Genomic DNA, 9,353 nt, shown 5'->3' with positions numbered 1-9,353 from the left:
AGCATTTTAATCAGACTGTTAATCGTTATCAACTTTAAGTGTCTAACAATAAAATCTAGTGATTTAGCAATATAGAGTCTTCATAAATCTACTTTTCATATTAGCTTATTGAATTGTTTCATGCAACCGTAATTGTTTTATGTAAAAAAAGAAAACGAAACACTTCAAATACTGCTCACTACCTCAGACTGGCAGTTTTACGAAGCGGCCCTAATTCAAGAGGTGAACGGTACAGTTATTCGTACAATAAACGATGGTCTGCTTATGGTAAATTTTGCAAACAACCAAAGCAGAGAAATGAGGAATGTGACCGTTTGTCCTGATAACTTCAACTGGTGCTCAGCAAATACCCTTTGTCGCTACTTTGGAAACAAACAGGGAATGTGGGACAGCAGACCAAACAACTTTAAACTCATCTCCGAGTGAGTCTTTTATTTCTATTTTTCGTTGAACATAATTGATTCAAACACGTTGTGCTGAGAGGAATACTCTGACAATTGTATTCATCAACAATACATTCCAGAACGTTGTTACAACAGAATGGATCTATGTTATTGGGTATTATGAGCTGCGAAGACAAGAATGAAGATGAAAAAGCTGGATGTAATATCAATATACTAGCAGACACTTGCAGTAACACTAACAGCGTGTGGCTAAATTGCAACAACGGAACAGGTGATGGATTTTTACTATACCATTATCGATTCAGGATAAAATTGAATTTATCTTGGTGATTCGTCCGCATTTGAAATAATGAATATTATAACACCTTGTTATAACATGTTAATAGTCTGTTGTGTAGCTCAAAATACATTCATCTTAATTTATCTCAAAATAACTAACAACTCAGCAGATATGTGGAATCCTGTTGTACGAGACACATATATCCCTGCTGATATAGAGACGTCTTATCTACACGTAAGAACGTACAGTACTGAGGGTAGCGGTAACGATATATTGGTATGGTACTATGATGAAGATAAGGCAACTGCAGGAGGTATTGAAATATATTTCTCCTCCCCTGTAAAGTATGCACTGCCGTACTGCCAGCGATATTCCACTCCCTTCCCAACTAGTCTACCAGTAAAAGATATCAAACACTGGGTGATACAGAAGCATGGTTATAGAACTGTAATATTCTGTAACGGAGAGCTGGTACTTAACACAACAGTGTCATCTGACACGTGTGATAATCCTGACTACCCAGCTGATCTCTGGGACACTATTTGGAGACGAGATGTGGACAGTATCAAGTTCTCAGTGCATGACACTGCATCTCACTCGTTTAACATAGGTTGGTTATTAGGCAGTTAATAAGTTATCTGAGACTAGAAAAACGGTTTAAGAGGTGCACTATGAAGTATTTTAAAACCCGGCAATGTTTGGTCTGATACTTGATAAGTGGATACAGCTGAGGGTGTAAAATAAATTATCGTATAGTACATTGCATGCTCGTGTTTATTTATTATTTGACGGGAGATTCTAGGGATAATCATGGAGGTCATGTAATGCCTTAGTACAAAGTAGTTTTGTAGTTTTGATTTGATATTTTTAAGAATACCAATTGTCGCTACTAACATTTTCCGTAATCGTTTCAGAGCGTCTTTGGGAATTCGAAAGAGCAACTTTAATTAACTTGGTAGAGTGAACAAAGAGAATAAACGATAAGGAAGGTCTTCTGATAGCAACAGTTGTCAACAAGCAGACCGGGAACGAAAAGAATGGTATCGTTTGTAAGGACGAGTTTAACTGGTATTCAGCACAACTTTTTTGCCGGTCAATCGGACATCACTTCTCAGACTGGGGGAGTTACCCGAGAAACTTGAAATACGTTCCTGAGTAAGTTTTAATTTGTTTATCAACTCTTTGCACTTGTTATGAAATTAATTAGCATATTTTAACTCTAAACATTTGAACATTTTGCACTTAATTCTTAAATCTTTCAGGGATTGGCGTAACCAAACAGACGTACCAGTAACATTGGGTGAAGTAAGCTGTAAAAATAATGACACTGCCATATCAGATTGCGATTCTAGGATTAAGAGACACAACTGTAAATACCGGGACAGCATTTGGCTCCGCTGCTTTAGTAATACAGGTTTGATGTAAATTAATATGTAATACACCAACATTTTATTTTGATTAATCAGGACAGAAAAGTCATATTCATATTGTCGATCAGTAGGGAAAAATTTAAGGTGCAACAGATAGTTCTCAAAACTTTGTAGTTCTATTGGAATTTTTTGAATAGCAATTTTTACCCAGCAATTTTCCAGGATGTGCAAAGGAAAATCGGGACGTATCACACAAAAATTGCGCTATAACAAACATTGGTGGATTTTTGAAGAAACTTTGTTTTGATGAGAGTAGAAAAGAGTACTTTCACATGTGTGCCTATTCGAATGTTAGCTATGTAATGGGTAGTGAGCGTAACACGCTCTCAAATGTCTCCTCTGTGTGTGAAAATGATCCGTATGTTTATCAGGCGTGTGGTTTTAATACAAAACCGACAAAACAAAGTTATTTCCTCTGTGGAGGTTATTTCCGTGGGTTAGGAGTGAATAGTTTTGTAACGTGTAACTTGGATTGTGGGAATTATTCTGGTGAGAACACATCATTAAGCACTTATACGGACAGCAGCACAAATATTGAGTGCGATGACAAATGTGACATTAAAAGGTGTGAAGATGAGAGTCACTGTGGTGGTCACACGTACGGAGTTAACTGCGTTAGTGGGTATTATGTACCTCTATCCCGGGTTCGTAATGGAATAGGTTTATTTAAGTGTACTGCCGGGGAGGATGAGAAGGACTGTGATGTTGAGAACACCACAATACACACCTGTATTCATTACTTCAGTAAAGTGACGTATGGACACGACATTCTAGCCCCCATACTTAATTACACTAGGTGTGCTGTGTTTGATCTCAGTTCAGGTGATAAATATCCGTACTGTTACAATTATCTAGACCAGACAAACTGCACTGATGTGACCAGAGTGGGAGGACACTGCTTGATCAGTGGTTATATGTCTAGTGTCTCAAAGTACGTGGTCTGCGGTAATGAATTTAAGCTGGCCAATGAGCCAGTTAATCTTTGTGATGATAACCTAGAAAATGAATGTAATTCACCACCTGGGTTAAGTGCTGACTGTCTTGTTCACAAACACAAACTCTGCGATGGATTTAGTGACTGTGTTGATGGTAGTGATGAGACTCTTGATATATGTCACTCCACAACGTTGGGTTATTTGAATTGCAGTCGAAGCTTTAATGCCGATAAAAACATGCCAATTCCTGTCGCATGGTTACTGGATAATCAAAGAGATTGTTTAAATGGAGAAGATGTAAAAGGGAACTTTGAGTTGACACACTGTGGAGAGATAGATGAAGGTACTAAGAGAATATATTTAGGAAACAAAACCTGCCAGGATGTTTTACTGTGTCCTGGAGAGTCTGAAAACGGCTATGTTGAGTTTCACTTTCTTTGTGATGGTATAAATTCTTGTGAAGTTGAAAACGAGATCTGTATGATTTCAAGAGATTTCCCGAGCATCAATACATCTGCTATAATCAAGAGCTGTGCTGTACGAGATTTGTGCGAATCAATGGAGGAATCTGAAGATTCTAATTGTCATATTCAGGAATTTGAGAGTTCAGCAGGAAATGCGTTTGGTGTCAAAATGGAAATGAACGTCCCAACATCAAACGTTAACTGCAGTTATCAGTTTGGTGAATATTATGTCTTCTTGAGTTGCATGGGTTTATGTCTAAATGCTACTTGTCCTCTTCAGAACACTTCCCTAGACTATGATTCATGCCCTGGTCAGTATCCTGACCGAGTCTACACTCTCGCGAACAACAAAGCTCTCACTTTTGTCACAATGTCCGATGAGGGTGAGTATGAAAATGCATACTTCCAATGTGAAAACAATAATTGTATTGAATACAGTCAAGTATGTAATCTGGTTGATGACTGCGGCGACTTGTCAGATGAACGAATTTGTACAAACCATATAGTTTGTGAGGATACGAAAAATCGGACAGATGTAAAAGACCACTTAATATCTCATTCCCAGAAGTGCGATGGCAGATTTGACTGCTTTGATTTATCAGATGAATGTAACCTGTCGTGTGGTAAGGAAATCTTAGCCAATTGGGCATTGAAATTTAATTGCTGGCTGCTGGGCCTTTTGGCCGCCATTTTTAATGTCATCATGGTGACCAAAGTTGGAAGTTCCGTAAGAGAATCTGAATCAGGTAGTATGCTTTGCACTAGAGTGCTTGTCTGTATAATCGGATTAGGGGATTTCCTTATAGGAGTCTACTTGATCATATTGTCTGTATTCGACAGTATCATTTTAGGAAAGGATTACTGTGCAAAGCAAGCAGAGTGGTTATCAGGCACTGCTTGTTCTGTTTTGGGAGTGATCAGCACTACAGGATCACAACTATCGCTATTTTCGATGACCGCGTTGAGTTTGATCAGGATGTGGGGAATCATGAATAGTTCTATGATCGCTCCTACCCGCGTCAATAAAAGAGCAGTAACAAAAGCTGCCGTGATTGTGATCGGAATCGTTACTGCCTCGCTATCATTAGCGATTGTACCCTTGATCCCCGCCTTAGAAGACTACTTTGTGCAAGGCATGTTCTATGATCCAGACTACAAGTTATTTATCGGTTTTCCGAACAAAATAAAGCACATAAAGATTCTTGACGCATACTACAAAAATGAGAATTTCTCCGCTGATACATCTTGGGCTGAGATCGGTGAAAAGGTTGATGGCATGTTCAGCCAAAGTTATGGAAGCTTAAATAAAAGTACCGTCCACTTTTACGGCAATGATGGCGTGTGCCTTTTTAAGTACTTTGTTCGAAGTGACGATCCTAGAAGAAGCCGAACAACATCGGATGTGGAAGTGGACATGATTGACGTGAAAGGAGATATGATAGTATGGCTCATGCTGGGTGTCAACCTATTTTGCTTTGTGGTGATTACTTTGTCTTACTTGTTGATCAATATAAAAACTCAGAAATCATCCAGGAGTTCTGGACTAAACAACAATCCACAAGCTCTTCGTAAAAGCCGGGCAATGCAAAACAGGATTGCTATCATCATTGCAACAGATTTTGCCTGTTGGGTACCATTTATAATTATAAGCGGGCTCCACAATCTCGGGTCAATCGATGCTACAGATTGGTACGTAACATTCGCAATGATAGTTTTACCACTGAATTCTGTCATCAACCCTTTACTGTATGACAACACTTTGATAGAATTTTTTAGTAAGATTGTCCAAAGTTTTGCTGTTGGATTTTTAAATGGTGTCAGCTATTTAAGAGCGCTTCGAGTTACTCAAGCAGCACACACGCAAGTTATCAATGAAGAAATGAGAGGCGATATTGGCGAGGGAATGTCGCCCACCGACGGGATTATCACGGAAACGCTAATTTAGACCGTTATAGATTTACGAAGATTTACAGATTTACAAGGTTCTTTGATAAATGATAAAGAGGATTTAGCTTTCACTGAGCACCGTTAAGAGACATTATCCCTGTATTCCAATAATTTTGAATATGAAATCTATCGTTTTATCATGCAGTGTTCATGGCAAACACATCCGCTGCCCCTTTTAATATTGTTGTTCATTTTGATCTTATATTTATTAATCATAATAATTTAATAATAATTATTAAGTCTACTGTTTCAGTTCAGGACACAATACAATCAGATAAAAGGTGCTTTTTTAGAGTTTATAGTAATTTTATCTCAGAAAACTTTGAATCTGCTGCCTTGATAGGAATGGCGTGTTTTTGATATGCAGTGCCAGTAGTGTAGTATGTAAATCACCTGATCACCAATCATAATTAATGATAATATGACACCCTTCTTAATTTTAAGTTTTAGTGCTTCAGATTACACAGTTAAACTCGTAATTCTTGTGACATACGTCAGTTTTAAAGTATTGTAATTAAAGAGTGTTGATACTGTGACCTGTGCATTTTAGCGAGTGCCCTCATGATAAGCGTCAATTATTGTTTGTGCTTTGATTAACTTTATTGCTATCCATATATCCCTGTAATAGATTGTTTATGTCATTCTTTTGACGTATTCTTATACATTCTTATGTAGTATGTACATGTTATATAGAATTTATTTTTAATAATTTGTCTATGTCTTAGTATTATTTTGTTGTTCTGTTCGAAAAGAAATTGATACTGCTCGTGGAACTGGGCCCTTCCAATTGAAATAAAATTACATCATACTAGTTACTACTGTGTTCAATTAGGTCTCCAAACTCTGAAACTCATACATCATAGCAGAAAACACGTCTTTTTTGCCTGTAAGTGTAAGAGCCTTTACTAATTATCCGTTCATGAAACTCATACTTTGAGCGAGGCTGTGAGTCATGAATAATTGATAATGAATCATTTTGACAGATGTATAGGTCACGTGCCAACGTATTCACTGCTCTGAGACCCTTTACAGTTACATGTTGAGTTTTAGTGTGGCCTTAAGCTGACCAGCCGCTGTTTTTTGTTATTAGCCTGATATGGCTTACCTGGGGACCTCAGGCTATCTAATCATGTTTACAAACAGATTAGGCGGAATGACAGGCTGAGCGCGGCCCAGTAAGATATGGCCGAAGATACTTGTTTTTATCCCGCCGTGAAACCCAATGTCGTTACACTAAGTGTCACTAGGTGTCACTGTCACTAAGTGTCACTAAGTGTCACTAAGTGTCACTAGTATCCTTCCAAAAGCCACGAACAGCCGTGCACTCGTGCACGGCAGGTTTAGTTCTACTGTCAAAATGCAAAACGTATATTATGACAAAATTGCATTTGTTGCCGTACATGTCGTGATAAATACTAAATCTAACAGTTCCAATACAAGGAAATATAACTATAATCGTCCAAAAAACACAACTTACTCTGGAAATCAAATACTTTAAAACACTAGAAAGTAGAAATTCAAATACAAAATACCTCTTTTTGCGCGCGGCTTTATATATTTATATTAGTATGATTTTAACATTAGAATTAGCGTAAAATTATACGTGAATCAAATCAAGCATATATAAATATAATATTAATATGCGCAGCTCGTGAAATAATTACTGTCAGCCTGTCATTCCGCCTAATCTCTATTGATAGCCTGAGGTCCCCAGGTTCACATAGCCATGTGCCTACGCGTACTGCGTGACGCGCTTGTTTCAAGCGGTCGCGCGCTACTGCAAGCGAGAGGGCTCTGGTTAGAGCAAGTCCCCAGGTAAGTGAAATAACTGAGTCTGAGATAATCGAACCCGGTCTTCGCCTCTTTTACTGAGCCGCGCTCAGCCTGTCATTCCGCCTAATCTCTATTCTATGTTTATGAACATGGTCATGATAGCTTGAGGTCCCCCCCCTTGGAGGACTTCGCCGCTTCGACGCGCCGCGCAAACTAGCATTCTTGCTTCGCAGATGGCAGAGCAACGATCTGGAAGGGTTGACATTTACCAACAACATACTGGAAGGGTTGACATTGTCAATCAACCCCCCCTCCGTAATCAGTTTTACACATAGCTATTAGTATTGTGTCAAAATTATACTAGCGTAATTATTCGGAACCCCGGCCTCCCTCGATCTAGCTCAGCTGATTACGTAATATGTGAACAACCCCTTACTTTACTAGCTGGGCGGCGCTCAGCCTGTTATGTCATTCCACCGAATCTCTATTCTTTATGTTTATGATCATTATACTTATTAAATCTGGGGTCCCCAGGTTGACCATTGTTAATGGTCTGGCCCGGCGCGCGCTACTTCGTAGCACCTGCCGTCGAGAAGAAAGCGGCGTGCGCTACTTCGAAGAAATTTAGACGAGTAACATCCGTCAAGTCCCCAGGTAAATATTGTTATTGTTAACAAGGCTCTGAACTCAAGTTTCAACATTCAGTGTTAGTAAGGCTAAGCTACGTGTCACAGGGGGACTATAGTACATAGGAACTGCTGCTAACTGCTGCCGCTCCTACATGACTGCTGCTGCTGTCGCATTGTTAGCAGCAGTCAGCAGCAGTTTGTTTGCACTAATAATAATAGTCCCCCTGTGGTGTGGGATGTAAGAGCCATGCGTTTCAACCTACAGAGCCTAATGACTACGGAGTACGGAGCCACTATACTAATTAGCACTGTATTAAATTAGAAGCAATGTAGATTGTAGCGTTTGAGTGCTGTATCACTATCATGTATCAGTATACTAATACAGTGCATTCTGATGAACGAATCTCATGTGGTTCAAACTATACTTTAGAACGTATTAGTGTTGCATAATTGACATCACTTTTGTAAAGGACTTCTGCATGATTAACTTCAAAGTGAATCATTTTACTTTTAGCAGCTTTCCTATTTGCTTAGTATAGTGGATGGTCAGTCATTTTTTCAGTTTCAATTTAAAATTAAAATTTGTCTCATCTCTACCTTTTAGTTTTATTTGCCAGCCAATATTAGCGTTGTTTGATAGATCCGACCATCATACCTTGAAAGTATTTAACTTAATGAAAGTTCAAAGTTTGAAACTAGACTTATAAAAAATACAAACTTATTTTTCTTTATAAGTTTGTCTTTGGTATGTTTCAAGTATCTAAATCTGCAACGACAAATGAATGAACACGGTTAATGTGCTGATCCTGATAATAATATTAACCACCATCCTTGATTTAAAACATATTTGGCTTTGCTACAATGTCTAATATCCTTGATAAAACTAATGTAAAAGCATATATATGTTCCAGGCATGTCAATATCCCGTTTAACCACACTATCTTTACTGTTCGTTGAACCAGTTTCCTGCGAATCAGTCAGAAGATTCCAAACTGAGTTTGCAGTCAGCACGGCTATAGCTATATTCTTGCTCTTCACCACTCTTTTCTTCTTTTACAAGTGGATCAAAGCTTACAGGTAGGAACAAGCTGGAACAGTTTATCATATATTGGATAATTCGATTTTGAGTCCAGAAAATTGTTCAATATATGTCGTTTGTCAAGATAATAAAATGTATTACTTATTGTTTTATATTAAGTTAATCTTTAAATGTGATTTTTTATAATGCTATTGTTTTAAAATAATCATATTGCCAACAGGTCGATGAGGAGAGCTAAAAATAACTATGCAAAGGAAAAAACTAGAGCTGATAAATTGGAAGGGGAGACAAGCTCACTGGAGAGATTAACTTAAATTTGTTGCGTTTGGTCCTTTGATCGGCTGCAGTTGACAACTCTTTATTATATATCGATCAGAACTTTCTAGCTATATACTTAAAGCTTTAGCTATAAGTATAACGAAGATTTATTTAATTTCCGTTCAGAATTATAC

The sequence above is a fragment of the Bolinopsis microptera genome, chromosome 10 (genome assembly GCF_026151205.1).
Source record: "Bolinopsis microptera isolate Bmic1 chromosome 10, MBARI_Bmic_1.0, whole genome shotgun sequence".
Taxonomy (NCBI): Eukaryota; Metazoa; Ctenophora; class Tentaculata; order Lobata; family Bolinopsidae; genus Bolinopsis; species Bolinopsis microptera.
Note: the sequence above shows the minus strand (reverse complement) of the source record.